This window comes from Rhinatrema bivittatum, chromosome 13, assembly GCF_901001135.1.
Source record: "Rhinatrema bivittatum chromosome 13, aRhiBiv1.1, whole genome shotgun sequence".
NCBI lineage: Eukaryota > Metazoa > Chordata > Amphibia > Gymnophiona > Rhinatrematidae > Rhinatrema > Rhinatrema bivittatum.
This window is the reverse complement of record NC_042627.1, coordinates 14,012,856-14,029,936: the sequence shown is the minus strand read 5'-3', so window position 1 is coordinate 14,029,936 and position 17,081 is coordinate 14,012,856. Positions and strand designations below refer to the sequence as shown.

The 17,081-nt window shown below is 40.5% G+C and overlaps 1 protein-coding gene across 4 annotated transcripts in view; it reads left to right on the top strand.

Annotated features, from left to right (window-relative positions):
• Window positions 1-17,081, top strand: part of LINGO1 (leucine rich repeat and Ig domain containing 1) — a 1,111,620-nt gene that overhangs the window by 845,581 nt on the left and 248,958 nt on the right. The window contains exon 6 of one of the 4 annotated variants that reach the window (XR_003852431.1): window positions 11,249-11,357. The exons of the other annotated variants lie outside the window; for them this stretch is intronic. The gene's annotated coding sequence lies outside the window, so the exon portion shown is untranslated. Of the gene's footprint in view, window positions 1-11,248; window positions 11,358-17,081 lie in introns of those variants that run through there. 4 annotated transcript variants of the gene reach the window in all.

Below are 17,081 nucleotides of genomic sequence, written 5' to 3'. Positions count from 1 at the left end.
CCTGGTCATTCAAAGGATCAGGAGGGCAGGGACCACCCGAGGGTTTCAGGGCCAACTCCTTCAAAACTCTCCCACTTTAAAGGATGTGAGTGTCAACAAAATACACTCCAGGCTCAGGGTGAGTATCCAAATGAAACCTTTACTGTCGGAATTCTTAAGTAATAGAAATGGCACTTTCACGTCAGATTTTGGCATGAAAAGGTGAAATTTACAGTTCTCCAATGTTATCTGTGCAAGTGTCTCTCAGAATTGGGGAAGGGAAATTCTCACCCTCCAGGGCTTGGAAAACTAAGGTCCCCAGTTGGACAAAGTATCGTTAGTTGGGCAGAAAAAAAAACCCATTCCAGACATACAGATGGCAGAAAGGATTACAGCATTTGCACAAACATCCTGCTTTGCCTCCTCCCCCTAGGGTGAGGACTCCATTGGAGCAGTTCTTACAATTCTCTTCTTAAGGTGACGAAGGTGGTTCTTTCTTAGGAATGATCCAAATAGCCGCTGTACCGGTCCATCCCTCCCCGCCCCCTTTTATGAGGCCTGTCTCTTGTGCGCAAAACAGGGGGTTACGCGTGCGGCCCGGGCCCCTTGTAAAATGTGTGCGGTGCACTCAAGGCCTGGCCGCACACTTAACCCCCGGATTTTATGGGGGGGGGGGGGGGGGCGGGATTTGAAAATTTGTTTTCTGTCACAGAATAATATTGTCCATCCCCACCAATGTGGATTTCAATGAAACCATAGCATGGAAACTCTTCTTTTGGCAGTGGCAGATTCCCTCCTTTGAGAGCTTGATACTGGCAGGGTAGTCATGGTTGTAATTTTTGGTTATCACAATAGGATAGGATACAATTAATCACCTGATACTGTTAGAACAATTAGAGAGATTGGGCAATATAAGAGTTGTCCTTCAGTGGCTTGAATCATACTTTGAGGGAGGAGAACAGCCAGTTTATTTCAATGATCAGCAGTCTAATTGATTTTCTTTATAATAAGGTATTGTTCCTCAAAGATCTAAATTGTCTGTTGCATTGTTTAACATTTATATGAGTCCCCTTTGTTTTTTGTTATATCAACTTAAAGTTGAATTTAAAATTTATGCAGATGACTTTCAGCTACATTTTCCTGTAAGGGATTCTTTGTCATCTGAATTAGCTCATATTTCAGATTTTCTGTCCATTGTTAATTCTTGGTCATGTGTTAATAATCTGCTTTTGAATCTATCAAAAACAGAAGTTTTCTATTTTTCTCAACAATCAAGTTCTGTTTCTTCCATGGGGAATCTCTCTCTTTCTATAGATGGAACTAGGTTCAGTTTAAAAACACTGTACAGAATGTAGGGTTTCATTTTGACTCTTGTCTTATTTTTAAATCTCAAATGCAAATGGTTTTACCATCAGGTTATTTTAAGTTGTGGTTAATGCATCATTTGAGGCACATCTTGGCCAGAAACAATTTTAGTACTATTGTCCAAGCATTTATGCGTACAACACTGGATTATTGCAACTCAGTTCATGCCAGACTTCCTCTTTCTAGTTTTCGAAGCCCCAAGACATACGCTCATCCCAGGGCTTTACTCGCATCGCCAGGCCTTTCTAAAATAGGCCCAGCGCTCGTAATCCCACCTATGCGCGTAAATCCAGTGGATTTACGCGCATAGGCTTTTGAAAATCTGCCCCATAGTGTATATTTATTTATTTATTTATTTGAAATCTTTTGTATACCACTTATACAAAGTGAGATCTAGGCAGTTTACATAAAGTAAACATGCATAATTACATAAATAACAAGTACTCAAAAAAGTCTTACAGTTATGACGTATATCTGATACAAATCAAACCGAGTTGATTTGATTTGTATCAAGAGAGTCGGTATATAAAAGCCTTAAATAAATAAATAAAATAAATATCTGGCTTTATATTTAAAAAGGAGTATTAAATAACATAAAAGGAAAGGTATCGGTTTGAGTGCAATGTGCTGAATGCGATAGAGCATCAGTAAGTTTTTAATTTTTTCCTGAATTCTTTGGGATTAGTCAGAAGTCTGAGTGTTTCTGGGGTGGAGTTCCAAAGGGTTGGACCTGCCACTGAGAAGGCTCGCTTTCTTGTCATTTCAAGCCTAGCTATTTTAATTGTTGGGACCTGAAGAACATTTTTGCTAACTGAACGTAAGTGGCGCGGGCGTTGGTACAAGTTGGTACAACTTGCTCTTTGTTGTAGTAAACTTGCCACTTTGATAAGCCCCCTGTCTCTTTGCTGCCTTAGATTTAGAAACATATTATGTACATAATTTTACCTATTTATTTTCCCGCTAATATATCCTTCATCATCAGTTATCTTTACTGTTCCAATTCAATCCGTCCTATCTATAGTTATATACTTTGTCGCAACTCCCAGTTTTCTATGCCCTTGTTTTTTGTAACTGATTATTAACTTGTTACCCTTGTTCCATGTAAACCGTCATGATGTCCCTTACGAATGTCGGTAAAGAAAAACTTTAAATAAATAATGGTTTATTGGTTATTGGTTTGTGGTTATTTGTTACCTGTCTTCTAACTTCTTGCTCTCAATGTAACGCCACTACAGCGATTATTTCCACGTATAAGATGTGTTCTATTTACAATGTTATTTGTTATCGGACGAATTTGTTTCAATGTAACGCCACAGCTGCGATTGTTCAGTTTCAATGGAAACCGATATGATTTGAATATCTTCTTTCAAGAATGTCGGTATACAAAAATTCTAAATAAATAAATAAATAAATAAGTGTAAGGACGTGCACAGCCAGACGGCAGAGGGGTTGTGGATTAAGCTGAAAATTAACATCAAAATTTAGTGGATACTTTGCCAAATTGGGAGCCAGTGGAGATCGAGGTGGACCGGGGTGATATGATCTCTAATTTTAGTATTTGTGAGGAGGCGAGCTGCAGTGTTTTGAATTTAATTGTTAGTGGATAGATGACTGAATCTGGGAAGCAGATTCAACCATCTATAGCGTATTGCAATAGTCTAGTCCAGAGAGTATAAGAGCTTGTAGAACAGTTCTGAAGTCACAGGGTATAACTGAGGTTTTAATCTTTTGAGAAGATAGAGTTTGTAGTAGGATGTTTTTACAACTTTTGCAATGTTGATAGACATGGATAGATTGGAGTCAAGAATGACTCCTAGGTTGCGAGCTTGATTAGTGATGGGAACTGTATGATTATCAAATCTGAGGTGCGAGGGTGGGCAACAGGAAGAATGGGGTATAGTAGATGTGTGTACAATTTCAGATTTTGTGGCATTCAGTTTTAAGCAATTGTGTGATAACTAGGTTTTAATAATCTCTAACTAGAGAACAGTTATTGAGAGTGTATGGGACCAGGAGGAAGGGTAAGATATGAGGAGTTGTATGTCATCAGCAGAGATTTTGAAATCTATGCCTAGATGTGTTAAAATATGGCAGAGAGGAAGTAGGTAAATGTTAAATAACATAGCAGACAGAGAGGAGACTTGTGGGATTCCAGATGCAGTGGAATACCAATCTGAGTAATGTGTACCAAAGTTGATTTGCTCTGGGCAGTTGGAAATAAATGAGGTGAACCATTGAAGGACTACATCCTTAATACCTATGAATTGTAAGTTGGTGAAAAGAATAGCATGGTTTAGTGTATCAAAAGCTGCAGAGATGTCAGAAGGACTATGATGTAGTCTGTGTTGGCATCAATGCCTCTGATGATAGAATCGAAAGAGGAAAGAAGTAAAGTTTCAGTGCTGTGTCCTTTAGGAAAGCTGTGTTGATTTGGGTGGAGGATATTGTTGTCATTCATTGATATATTCTGTTAGTTGATGGAGAACTGTGGATTCTATGATTTTTGCTAGGGTGGTTAAGGATGTTATTGGATGAAAATTGGTAAAGTCAGTAGAGTCAGTAGTATTTTTCTTTGGAACAGGAAGAATGGATGTTTGTTTTAGTGTATTAGGAAATATTTAGTGTTACGAGATAGGTTAACTAGTTGCGCAATGGAGGTAGAGATATGTTCTCAACAATCTTTTAATAAATGACCTGGACAAGTGTGCGGAACAGTGTACATACACGTGTATGTGTTATCCCCTCCTGAAGTCCACCTCCAAGAACACCTCTTTTCGATGTGCATTAAAGTACGTCTGTACTGGCACTATGCATATATTTTTATGTACCAGTTTTCAGATAACCTATTTTTTCTCATTTACCCATGGAAATGCCTTTGAAAATTGCTCTCAAAGAGGCTGATTTTGAAAAAAACAGATCATTTACTAAGCTGCAACATTTTATCATGGGAGGGGGCAAAATATTGTGGGTAGGAGATCCCGCAATATTCTGCCCCTCCCCAACAAAATATCATCACATCGATATCACGGCATCATTTTTCATTGCAGGAGAAACCCATGCTAAAAAATCATGCCACAAAACAGGCTTACATGCGCGATGGTGGCCAACTAGTTAGAGGCCACCATCGCTTTAAAGGACCAAGCAGCTCAGATGCCCCCCCCCCCCCAAAAAATCTTTTTAACTCCCCCCTCCGAATCTTGTTAGAACTCTCCCTGTTCACCCCAGGGCTGCCTGTCATGATGGCCCTAACCCCCAAAATAAACAATTACTGTAAGAATCGCATAGCATCCCATCTCCTATCCTAACTCCTCCCCTTTCCCTTGAAATACCCCTTGCCCCCAATAAAACCCTTCCAATAGCCAGACCTTCCCCCGGTGGCCCTACACCCCCCTCCCACCAGAACCCCCTTCCAAAATATCCCTAATAGTCTAAGGTGGGCCCCATTCCCTGTACACCCCCCCCCCTGCCTATCAGAAGTCACATTAGTGGGCTAGTGGAAGCCTGAGGCATCTTTGCTCCTACCACATGATAGATAATGACAGGGCAGTACCCTTGCCTCCATTTTATCTCTGCTCTAAGTGCCTCAGGAGTCCCAGGAGCTATCATGACTTCTTCCCTCCCGATCTTGGTAGAGCTTTGGTATGTCCCACTTGTCTGGACTGGTCTGGCATGGACAATAAGGAAGGTGAAATTCAAACTTACCTTAATTTCCTTTACTTTAGTCTTGCCAGATCAGTCCAGATCTCACCCAAAAGCTCTAAGTCTGATAGGTTCAGAAATCTAATAGTGAATCCGCTGTTGCCCACTCTGACCAAACTGTGAGCTTGGTGCAGAGATTCTTATTTGTGGGTTAATAACCACGGCGTGAAGTTTTTTGACTGTATCTGGTTTTAGTTGTGGTGGTGATTTGGAAACCCAAACAAACAATCGCCTTCAGCTTTCTTAGCTTTGACACAGAATATTGAAGAGCTGAAGGCAGCAATAGACTTTTTTCTAGGGATAGTGAAGACAGCTTTGACATTTTTTTTCTCTGTCTCTATCTGTTGATTACCCACTTGTCTGGACTGGCCTGGAAGCACAAAAGGAAAGGAAATTAGCAGATAAGTTTAAATGTGACTATGTACACCATATCTGTTGTCTACAAAGAGAGACATTTTCAAAGTGATTTACTCTGGTAAAACATGCTTTACTTATGTATATCAGTTGTCTGAAAGTTGCTCTTGCTCAAAAGTACATGCGGTGTGTCCACAGCGTATGTACTTTTACTCACATTTAAAGGAGGTGTGACCAGAGGTGTGTTTAGGTCAGGAGAGGAAAAGTACATATGTAGATGGAATATTTCTGCAGCAAATATTTATCTCCACAAAATGCAGGTGCACGTGTACTCGCATACTTTGTACCCAGGGGGATCTGAAATCATCTTCCACTGAAATTGCTTAACATGCCATAACAATTGCAAATTTTACTTTAGAAAGCCAAACGTACTTTCCTTTTGAAAATATTTACGTTCCCTTTGAAAATGAGTGCAAAAGACCGTGGTTAAAAACTATGTGTGGACTTTGCACGAAAGCAGACAGTATGACAGTTTCCCTCTTAATGCATGCTTAGAGTGTCCTGAAAGAAATATGTTTGGCTTTCAAAAGTAAAATCTGCATTGTTACAGCATGTTAATCAGTTTCAGCGGAAGATGTAGCGGGTTTAGAGGGCACTGCAATATCACCGAGCATTGTTAAAGATGCAACTGGTTATTGAAAAGACATGGATGCATAGTCACCTAATGCTGTCTGACCTTTCAAAGTGCAGGATTGTTTTCAGCCGTTTTATAATTTGTATGTAAACACTCTTCTCCGTTTGTGGCAGAGGCAGACGACAGTAGCATCATTTCTTCCCACAGTGCCATCACAGTCGCAGGAGAGTGAAAAACCAAACTAACCTGTAAATCACCCTGTAGGTGTAAAATAGACTGTAATTTCCTTTACAAGCAAACCTTGTTCTGAAATAGAGAAAATCTGAAAGCCCTCGAGACATGTTTTAAGCTTCTGTGTGTTGATCTGGGAAGTAGGGGTTTTTTTTTTGTATATATATCAAAGCATATGCGGACTTTAAACTACCTTTCATTAATACACAATAAGGGAAGGAAGAGAGGATGCAGAATGGATTGAATATTGTGATAGGAAAGAATTCATCTCTGTTTGATGGATTTGACTTTTTTTTTAAAGTTTAAAGTGTTAGTATAATGATGACACCTTCTTCTCCTTCCATGGAGATTTTCTGGTGGCGTGAGCTCCATTTGGTTTTCCCATCCCCTCCCCTTTGCTTTTAACACATTCCTGAGTGATATCCATATAGAAGTGCAGTGCTTTAGGCGTAGTGGCAATGCTGTGCATTACCATGCAAAGAGACCTGGACTGGATTCTTGACTCAGATCTTATTCTCCTGGGGTCACCCGGGGTTGGGGATGCTGTGGAGGCAGTGACCACAGTCCCTGGAGGAAGGGTGTCCCAGTCATCTTTAAATGGTAACAACTAGTGGTCACATTCAGAACCTATGAATGCTGAGTTCCAGAAGGAGCCCTGGTGCATGGCCCCTAGCCAAGGACTGTCAGTACAATGACTGGATGAAAGTAAGTTGGGAGAGAATATCAAATAGAGGAAAAAAAATCCATGCGTGAATGAAGCCTCATGGCACCGTATCCCAGGCCTGGTTCCAAATGAGTTGGAAACCCAAAGGGGTAATAGACTCTGCCAGGACAAAAGAAAAGAGTATTTTAGATTTGGGACACTAACCTATACTATTTTTGTGGTAATGCTGTGGATTTGACAGGCTGTAATGCTGTACATTTTTTTTTTACCATTGTGTAATATTTCAGTGATAATTCCAGACATGATAGCATTTTAATGTGCAATTTCTATCCTAAAATTTTGAATCTGACATACCATTGTGGTGCTTACAGAAACAATCCTTTCTGTTTAGCACAAGACATTATTCCTGTGGTAATGTTATAAATTTTAAAGCCAAAGTTTCAATTATCAAATGACTCCCATTCAATTCTACGATAAAAATCTTTTGCGATTGAATCCTTAGATGCTACTTCTATAGGATGATTGCTTCAGTCATTATAATCTCCTACCAAAATATGTGGATGCTGAATGCATTTAAGGGTAAACTTTCAATAGGGCACCTAACTGCAGAGGTCCATGTGATTTTATTTTTTTTAATTTAATCTTTATTAATTATCGTTTAAATGCAAACAAAAACAATGAAAGTAATCTCAGTTTCCAATATACGTATAAGATATTATCACCAAATTACATTTATCTCATCTGGTTACATAAACCATAATAGGGGGAGAAATTAATCACAAAAAAAAAAAAGAGGTCCAAGTGATTTTTAAACACAAGGTATCTGTGTGTATAACATAATGGGACCAATGCAATAAGGGCTTAGCATGCAAGTTAAGGCCATCTGCACTTGTAAAACGAGTGTTCTATTCAATAATAGTCCAGTTTTAAAAGGCCCACATGCGTAAAAAATGGGTCCGGGCGCTGCGCGGAATTTACAAAGGGCCCGGACGTGCATAATAACCCTCGTTACGCGCTGAAGCGCCGCGCCCAAAGGAAGGGGCGGGATGGGGGAGGGGCATGGTCTGGGCAGGGAGAGGTAGTAAGGTACAAAATTTAAAAAAATTCTAATAGGTAGGGGGTAAGGGTCGAGGAGGAGAGGGGAAAAGGTAGAAAGTTTAGATAGGGATATAGGGACCTGGGGAAACCCTACTCGCATCGTTGCATGTTGCTTTGTAAAATTCCCACCCCCTGCGTGCACGGGACGTGGGTCGCCCGCACTTGCGCGCGGCCATCAGATTTTATAACATGCGTGCGCGCTGGCGCACGCGTGTTATAAAATAGGCGCGTCCATGTGCACGTGCCAGGAAACGCACGCACATGGACACGCACACGCGGGTCTTAAATTCGACTCCTAAGGCTTTAATGTGCACAATAAATGGGTTACCAATGACCTTAACACGGATGTGAGAAAACCAGTGTCCCTGGGCATATAAATGAAATGCGCGTATGTCCCGGGGCTTGCAAAAAGTGGCAAGGCGGGGCATCGGCTGGATTTGAAGTTTCTCACCTGGAAAGTGTTGTGTTTTATGGCCATAACTTAAGCATGAAAAATAAGTGAACTACAGGGCTCTAATTTCATACTCTCACCATACCTGCAAATTTTTCACAATAGGATGATTCCATGAACTCAATCCAAGTTCTTTCTGAAAGTGATATCTGTGTTTCATATTTATCAAGCAGTTGTGCTACCTGCTTTCAAACAGCCACATCCAATTTCTCTTTACACTTATATATTCATTCTTGTATACATTCTTGACATTTATCATGGTTATCATACTTAAATATCCTGTAAATTTACAAGCACATTTCTTACATAATTTTATCAAAACACATTTAAAAGTTATCAACATCAAAAAACATATTAAAAACATGTACAACTCAGTTATACACCTCTCTCTATATATATAAGTAGTACAAAGAGCACACATCTCGCAAATTAGCACTATATCAAAATATTATAAATCCACCATGCTGTTTTAAACAATCCACCCACTCTGTTCTTCTAAGTGGTAGATTTATAATATTTTGATGTAGTGCTAATTTGCGAGATGTGTGCTCTTTGTACTACCAATACAGTATATGTAGAGGTGGCACTGGCCCTCCAAATAGGAAAAAAATACATATGCCACACACAGTGATGGACATTTCCATCCTCCCCCTTCAAAGCCAAAAACTCCATTAACAAAAGATCTCACCCCCCCCCCCAACCTCCCCAGCCCATTCCTACCCACATCCCAAATATTATAAAAGCCCTGGTGTCTAGTATACCCCCCCCCCCAACTCCAAAAATGTGGTTTCCTTGTGGTCTGGAGGGGGCAAGTGTACCCCCTACTCCTAACCCCAAACCCACATACCTCAAAAAAAGGTGTTTTCAATTGCCAGCTTGGGGCCTGGGACACTCCTAGCCCTGGGCCCAGTCGGCGCTATTTTTCAAAATGGTGCCAACCTGAATGTGTCCCAATCCCATGTCAAGGGCAAGGTCTAGTTGGCGCCATTTTGAAAAAATGGTGCTAACCAGACCCGGGGTGGCCCAGCTGGCTATCGAAGACACCCTTTTGAGGTACAGGGGTCCTAGGGAGTAGGGGGTCAGGTCCACCTACCCCCCCCCCCCAGACTACCATGGAACTATATTTTGGGGTTGGGGGGTAGGGGACATGACACCAGGGATTTTGTAATATTTGGAAGGGGGGGTAGGGATGAGCCAGGGTGGGGGGGGGGGGAGTGATCCTTTGTTCATGGGGCTTTTTGGCTTTGAAGGGGAGGGCGGGGAAGGGCCTAATGCTCCCTCAGGAAAATAACTACATCTCCCTCAAACGTGATAAAATAACAGGGCTGACTTTTTTTCAATATCATCTCATTATTTTATGAGCATTGGATTGCATATGCATAAGCTGCTTTGCATGCATTAAGAAATGTTATGCATGTACATTCATGCAAAGCAGCTCTTTTCCATGTGGGGAGGAAATCTTTTGTGATATTGTGCAAACAGCAGTGTTTGATGCCCGATACATGCTGTTTACCTTGCGATATTACCATACCATGGCTAAGTCTAGTCGGACCAAAAAGCTGTTGTAAAGTTAGCAGGCTATAGTCAGCAGTGCAGCTGCACTATTAAATATACTTTCAGAGTTAGCCGGGTAAGTTTAAACGACTAACTTTGCTATCCAGACAGAGACTGAATATAGACCATGAGATGGACAATCCATACTCCTTGAAGCTTACGGTCTAGTTATGACAGAACACATAATGAAAAGCAATTAAGGAATAGTGCAGTTCAGTAGGGGATTTTGACTCACTAGTATTAAATGTGATGGAGCTGTAAATGGGTTATGGATGTTGTTAACTAATCAACCTGTTTTTAATTATTACAATAAAGCATGTATGCTTCATGCATATGATACCTGAATTCCTGTGTGAGGTGCTCCGTATCGGGTACTCTCTAATATGGTCCATTATTCTGTTGACTGTGCTACAGATTGGAGCTGCAGATGCTATTCCTATGGTAATATTATGGACCTGAAACGGCAGATCCTCTGATTCATAATATGTGGATATGGTTATGGATTTTAGACTTGGCACACGTGATCAGGATCCTAAACCTCCCCACTAATCCCGGATATTTGTATGCAGGTGAAGTTCATTGGATCCCGATCATCAGGCATAAAAAAAAAAAAAAGAAAGAAAAACAACCAGAAATTTGGAGGGAGAGGTTAGGAGAGGGCAAGGGGGCCGGCATATGCATGGAAGAAATCACATCCCAAATTATTGTAAGGACTGTGTTATTTTTACCTCGACTTCCCGGGTTCATGTATTCCGTCTTGCTACTTGGCGCGTAGCTGGATGAAAGGTGGGGTCTAGTTTCCCAACGAATCGGCCCGTCTTTTAACAGATTTACCAAATTATAGTGCAGCGTTCTCTTTTCATGGCAGCCGGAGCATAAAATGCACATATAGCAGCCCACTGACTTCCTCTTTTCAGCCTCTCCCCCCATCGATACGCACTTTTCCACCCACAGCACGGTTCCAGTCCAGCAGAGCAACACCTGAGCAAGCCATTTGTACGGTTGTTCAAACAGTTGCCCTCTGGTTGCCATGACGACCTTCTGTCACTTCCTACCTGGTAATAACAGCCTTAAAGCATTTTATTCTACAGCCCACCTGAGAACCTTTTAAACTTTCCATTCTGTCTGACATGTAATAATTTTTTTTTTTTTTTTTTGCTTTTACTATTATATTAAGAAAGATCCTCTCTCTCTCTCTCTCTCTCTCTTTAACTTTCAGCTACAGCACCTTAAAGAAGTAAACATACAATACATGTCTAAAGTGACAAGCTGCAACCAAGGCCACAGCATAACAAGCAAGAGATATTGAAACCCTTTATACTGGAGGTATTGTTTGCACAGAATGCATCGTGGGTTAGCGATCTCTGAGAAGGACCCCACAGCTGCACCACACCATATTGGCATGAAGTTTACCCCCCCCCCCCCCTGCCTGTCCTCAAATATGCCCTTCTGCTTTCTCTAATTTTAAACTGGTTTTCTTTCTCTGTCCTCGATTGCTCTGTTATTCTGTCTGTTTCATTTCTATCTTCTATCTTTATTTTCTCATATTGCACGCCCAACTGTCTCTCTCTCTCTTTCGGGTCTTCCTAATGCCTGCCTTTCTATCTTCTGTTTTCAGCCTTTCCTCTTTCTTATTGTTGCCTTCTTCTCTTTCCTTGATTTCTATTTCTGTTTCTACAGAAGTCACTCTTTTTTCTCTTCTTGTACCTCTTTATCATACGTACACCCATAGACCTTAGGTATATGTTAAGGGTACCAGGAGCTCATCTCTTATTATGCATAAGGATGGGCGACAACTCCGATTTTCATTTTGCAAATACCTTCTCCTGAAAGCTTTCACTGTGCATTTTAATACAAAATCTTTCATTCACACAATCAATCAAAATCTGGTCAACGCTTTCAGAAAAAGAAAAAAAGCCCAGTAGTAGAAATAGTCTCAAGTTCAGTCTCTTTTATTTTATTTTTTGTGGATAATAGCTTTCAGATCACATGCATTAACGGGAAAATTGTGAATAAGCTATTTAGGGATGACGTACAAAGGTACTTTTTGTATGTCAGTGGCTTTAGGAAGACTTTCACACGGAATCTACTTGGGTAGGTAGTTCCTGTTTGGAAATCCACCTGAAAGTTACAGGATGTAAAGGGTCTGTGTTTATGTGCCCCTGATATTCCCGTGCAGCAAATTATACGAGAAAAGCTACGTGCATATCTTGGAAAATGCAATATCTGTGTATTATTTTCTCCCCCGATCTAAACATGCCCCGGGGAATACCTGTAATGTAAGTGCCAGAAAGTAGACATGTACTGAAATATGCACGTACCTTCCAGCTGCTCCATGGAAGAACATTTGATAAAGGTCAGATGTAGCTGGCAAAGGGCAAAAGTTAACGAGTGAAAATCTAACCCTGACAGACTCATTAGGAGTTTAACAGCAGTTTGATGGACAGTTCATTTTTTTGCGGAGGTATATTTAAGGGTATTGCAGGAGGTGAAGTTATATATGTGATAAAATTAATGGGGGATATTTCCAATAGCCCAGGTTGTTTGCAAAGAGAAAGTTAGCAAGCGCTCAAAGTTTTTCCGTGAAAAGTGAGGTTTGTTTTCTACACAGAATTATTAAGTCATGCTCTTAATGGGTTTTTTTTGGTTTTTTTTTTTACTTGTTGGGTTCGCTAATGTCCTGAGACATCACTTACATCCTGAGGTGAACAGAAGAGGGGGGGCTGAGTCCCAGATTGCTCTTGCAGTGTTCCCTAGTGGCTGCCCTGAGAACAGAAAAGCAGGCTCCTGAGGCCCCACACTGGTGGCCATTGGTGGTTGCTGCTCTGGAGGTCACAGCCACAGGAGGACTGTAGATTCTCGACAGCTGGACCTGCACTTTGGAACTCAATCCCCTCAGATCTCCGCCTAGAACCTTGCCTTCCAACTTTTCGCAAGAGACTAAAGACCTGGCTTTTTAAACAAGCCTTCCCGGACAGTTCTTAACCATCTCCAGTTCATACAACAATGTCTCTTTATAGTAATTTAACTAATTATTAACTTATTTATATTTTGCCTTACAGTTCCTATCTCTCCCCTCTCCCCCTTTCCGCTCTTCCAAGTTACTCTACCCCTGTTTTTTGTAACTGCTCCCCCCTTGCACGAGTTTAGTTCTACTGTTCATTGCACCCCTTGTTCTGTGTAAACCGGCATGATGTGACTTGTTCATGAATGCCGGTATATAAAAAAAAGTTAAATAAATAAATAAATAAAATAAATAGATGAATGGGAGATGACATGACAGAAGGCAGTCTAGCGCTGCAGTCACTGGATCAACGTGCTGCAGTCACGGAATGATAGTGTTGCAGTCACTGGATGGTAGCGTTGCAGTCATGGGATGATAGCCGTGAAGTCACTGAACGATAGCGCTGCAGTCACTGGATGATAGCGCTTTGGTGAGAAATAGAGGGAAAGGGAACAACAGGAAAACTGTGCAGCAGAAAATAAAGAGCAATGAAAATAAGATTCAGAAATCTGATATAAACCATTTAACAGTAATAACTGAAAGTGCATATCATCAATCCATAAGAGTCATATGAGCAGATGAGAGGAGGGATGTGTATACAATAGAAAGCAAGCCCCTGAATTGATGAAGGAATCTAAGGGGGTCAGTCAGCATCAAATAAGCAAAGTATGTGGAGAATGGTTTGGAAGAAACCATGAGCCAAAAAAATGCATTGAAGGCATAAATCCCAGGTCAACTATACATACAAGTGCAATCGAAAAAAAGGAGCTGTATGGGAGTCGTTGCTTTAGAACCCAGACACATCCCAAGTACTCACTTGGAGATTGAAGGACACCTGCTGCCACTGGCTACACCATTCTGGTTGCTGGAGTGATGAACAGTTTTTGGAAGCTCTGCCTCAATTCGAAAAAGTGGGTACAATGATAGTCAGTAGGGAACTTGCCAACTGCCATCAGGTGTTCCAGTTTATGGATGCAGAGTTAGATACCCCCCTCCCCAACCCTGCCCCCTTCATGGAGGGAAACATTCAGAAATGAAGAGAGTGGCCTTCTCTACTGATTGAATGGGGTCAATTCTAAGAGTCTATTGGTCAATAAAGGGGATGACCTCCTATGCCAGCCACTCTCCAGCTGAGAAACCTGGAGAAGCAGCGAGTAGTTGAACGTGGATTCATCACTAATGTTTCCAGGGGCAGTTCCCAGAAGTTTAAGAGCATACAATGTTATAATTATAGGGACTGGAGGCTATATAGCCTCTGGATGTCCCCTGGAACTAGGAGAACATATGGACACTGGTCTAGTATTGTCAATAAATACATGACAGCAGCTCAAGGAGCAGGTCCTTTTCTGATTCTTGTAGAACCATATAATCACTCCATTATGGCACTGATTGGTTTTGGTAGTGTAAAATCACTGATTTGTCAGAACCTGGTTAGTGAGAATGAGTTAAACTCCAAGAAACCAAAGCTGATTTATTGTATGGGGCTACCAGGGTATATACTATAACAGGGGTGGCCAACTCTAGTCCTCAAGAGCCACAAACTGGCCTGATTTTCAGGATATCTACAATGAATATACATGAGATAGATTTGTATGCACTGCCTTCATTGTATGCAAATCTATCTCATGCACAAAGATGTCCTGAAAACCAAGCCAGTTTGTCTCTCTCTCGGACTGGAGTTGGTCACCCCTGCCCTATAGCAAGAGTTGCCAACTCTGGTCCTAGAGTGCTACAAACAGGAAGCAGTGGATGCAAATATACCTCATGCATATTCATTGTGGATATCTTGAAAACCAGACCTGTCTGTGGCACTCCAGATTCAAAATTACTTTTCCTTGGCCTACAGCTTTGTCAGTTGGCATTTCCTTGTCAGTGGGTCCCAGTATGGCAAAGATAAGAACAGGCCTTTTTGTCAGTTTGATAAAATATGGGGCAATATACCTTAATACACTGGATTGCATTTGAAGTGGTCTGCTGGTTTGGTGATATTTTGTAAATATTATGGATTATTTTTATTTGCAACTTATAAATGTAGAAAGATGATACAGAAATAGCATTGGGACCATGATAAAAATTAGGCTTTTTGAGGCAAGAAATATTTCAGAGCTTTGATTCCATTTATGAGTGTCTCTTATTAAATGTATTATTAATTTATATATTCTTTTATCCTGCAGTTTCAATAAAAATGACCAGTGTGGTTAATATAAATATTCATAGTAATAAACACACATGAAAACACAGCATGTATTCATAAAAATACCTTACTAGCAAGAAAGATCATTTACACACTTTTTTTTTTTTAAAAAGAAATGCTTTTACTTTTATCCTGAAAACAAATAGATCAGATTCTCTTCTCCGTTCATTAGGCAATGTATTCCACAGGGCTGGTCCTGCAATTGAAAATGCTGTAAGACAAATTTGTATTAATTCTTTACATTAAAGATATGTTAAAGTGTAGGTGAAGGAACTTATTTGGTTACTTGTATATGTGAAACAGGGATCTTTGCCCTTTTCTTCAAATTGTTCGTTCCCTTGCTGCCTGTGCACAGGAAGAATTCTTTCTGGTTTTCGGCATCCCCCAGGGATCTTCCTCTTTGTCCTGGGAAATCATTGATCCATGTTTATTTTGCTGCAGATAATGACCTCTAGCTTACATTGTTGATGTTTTTCATGCAAGTGACATTCAACAGGAAAATGAATAAATAATAGCTGAAGTGTTACAGTTTCTATTAAAAATAAAAAGATTTATGTTCTGGAAAGTAGCCAAAACAAAAAGTGATTTTATCCCTCACTTTTAACACGGCAATCGTTTTAGCAAAACTGTTAAAATTGTTGAAAAAGGAAAGCCGATATTTAGAAGGGTTGTAAGAGAAGGTGGAGGGAAAGAGTGGGTAGGAATGGGAACCAGAGAGATTGGGGGGGAAAAGCAGAAGGATAATGAAGGGAGGAAAATAGGAAGAGGTCAAGACAGAGAGAGAAAGAGAGCAAAAAAAATAAAAACCTTTAGGAGAAATTAGGAAGAAGGAAGATGATAGGAAGGAAAGAATGAAGAGTGTGTCAGGGCAATAGAACTGGCAGAGGAGGAGCAACAAAGAAAGACCGAGGATAGCTAGAAAGTAGACCAGAAAAAACAGAGAGGAGGGCACAGAGTGGAGGAAAAAGCAATGAAAAGAAGGAGAAAGTAAGAGCTTATGCCCCTGATTAGGAGTTATGCGTAATCGATTGTGCTTTGAACAATATTTCATTCTAATTAGGGGCTTGGCTTAATTAATTTTGCATTTCTTTCGGTTTGTGAGTTTGATAGAGCAGGTTCCTTGTTTGTGTTCCTTGCCGAGCAATTTCCGTCTCAGATCTACCCTTATAGATTAATGCCCAAATTAGGGGGCATGGAGGAAATTTATATTAAAATAAATGTTAATGTATGTAATAGGAGCCAGCTAGTATTTTGGACAAATGTGTGCAAGATAAACCCTCATTCATACTTGGTATATATAGTACTGCAAATTTAGGGGTTTGGGAAAATCATTTTCCATAATAGTAATCAAGTAATCACAAATTAACTCTGACTAAAATTAATAGTTGATGTATTATAGACTGTGTTTATGAGTTATTCAGAAAACTGAACGTAGATAAAAGAATGGAGACAGATGGGTACATCCAAGGGTAGAAAGTAAACTACGGGAAATTCTGGCATCACGTCTATCTGACATTTAGAGTCGAGGGCAGTTCCAAATGTAGCCCCTCCCTTCGCAGGGAGTCACACTCGGGGGGGGGGGGGGCTGCAGGGTTGGGATCAGTATTCAGTCTAGTAAGGGGCAGCAAAGCTTTACGGCCCAAAGGGATACTCAAACCCAATAAAAGTAGGAGCCCACACCAGGAAACGTTTGTTCCCAAAAACAGAAAAAAATAATTTATTAAAGATTAAAGTCCATAAAAGTAGCAGGAAAGCACAAAGAACATTTAGCAGCCTCTCAAACGGTTCAATAATCTCCAAATATTACTTGTTTAAGCTCAAGTTCTTTGGACAAAGCTCTCTGGTTCCCCACCC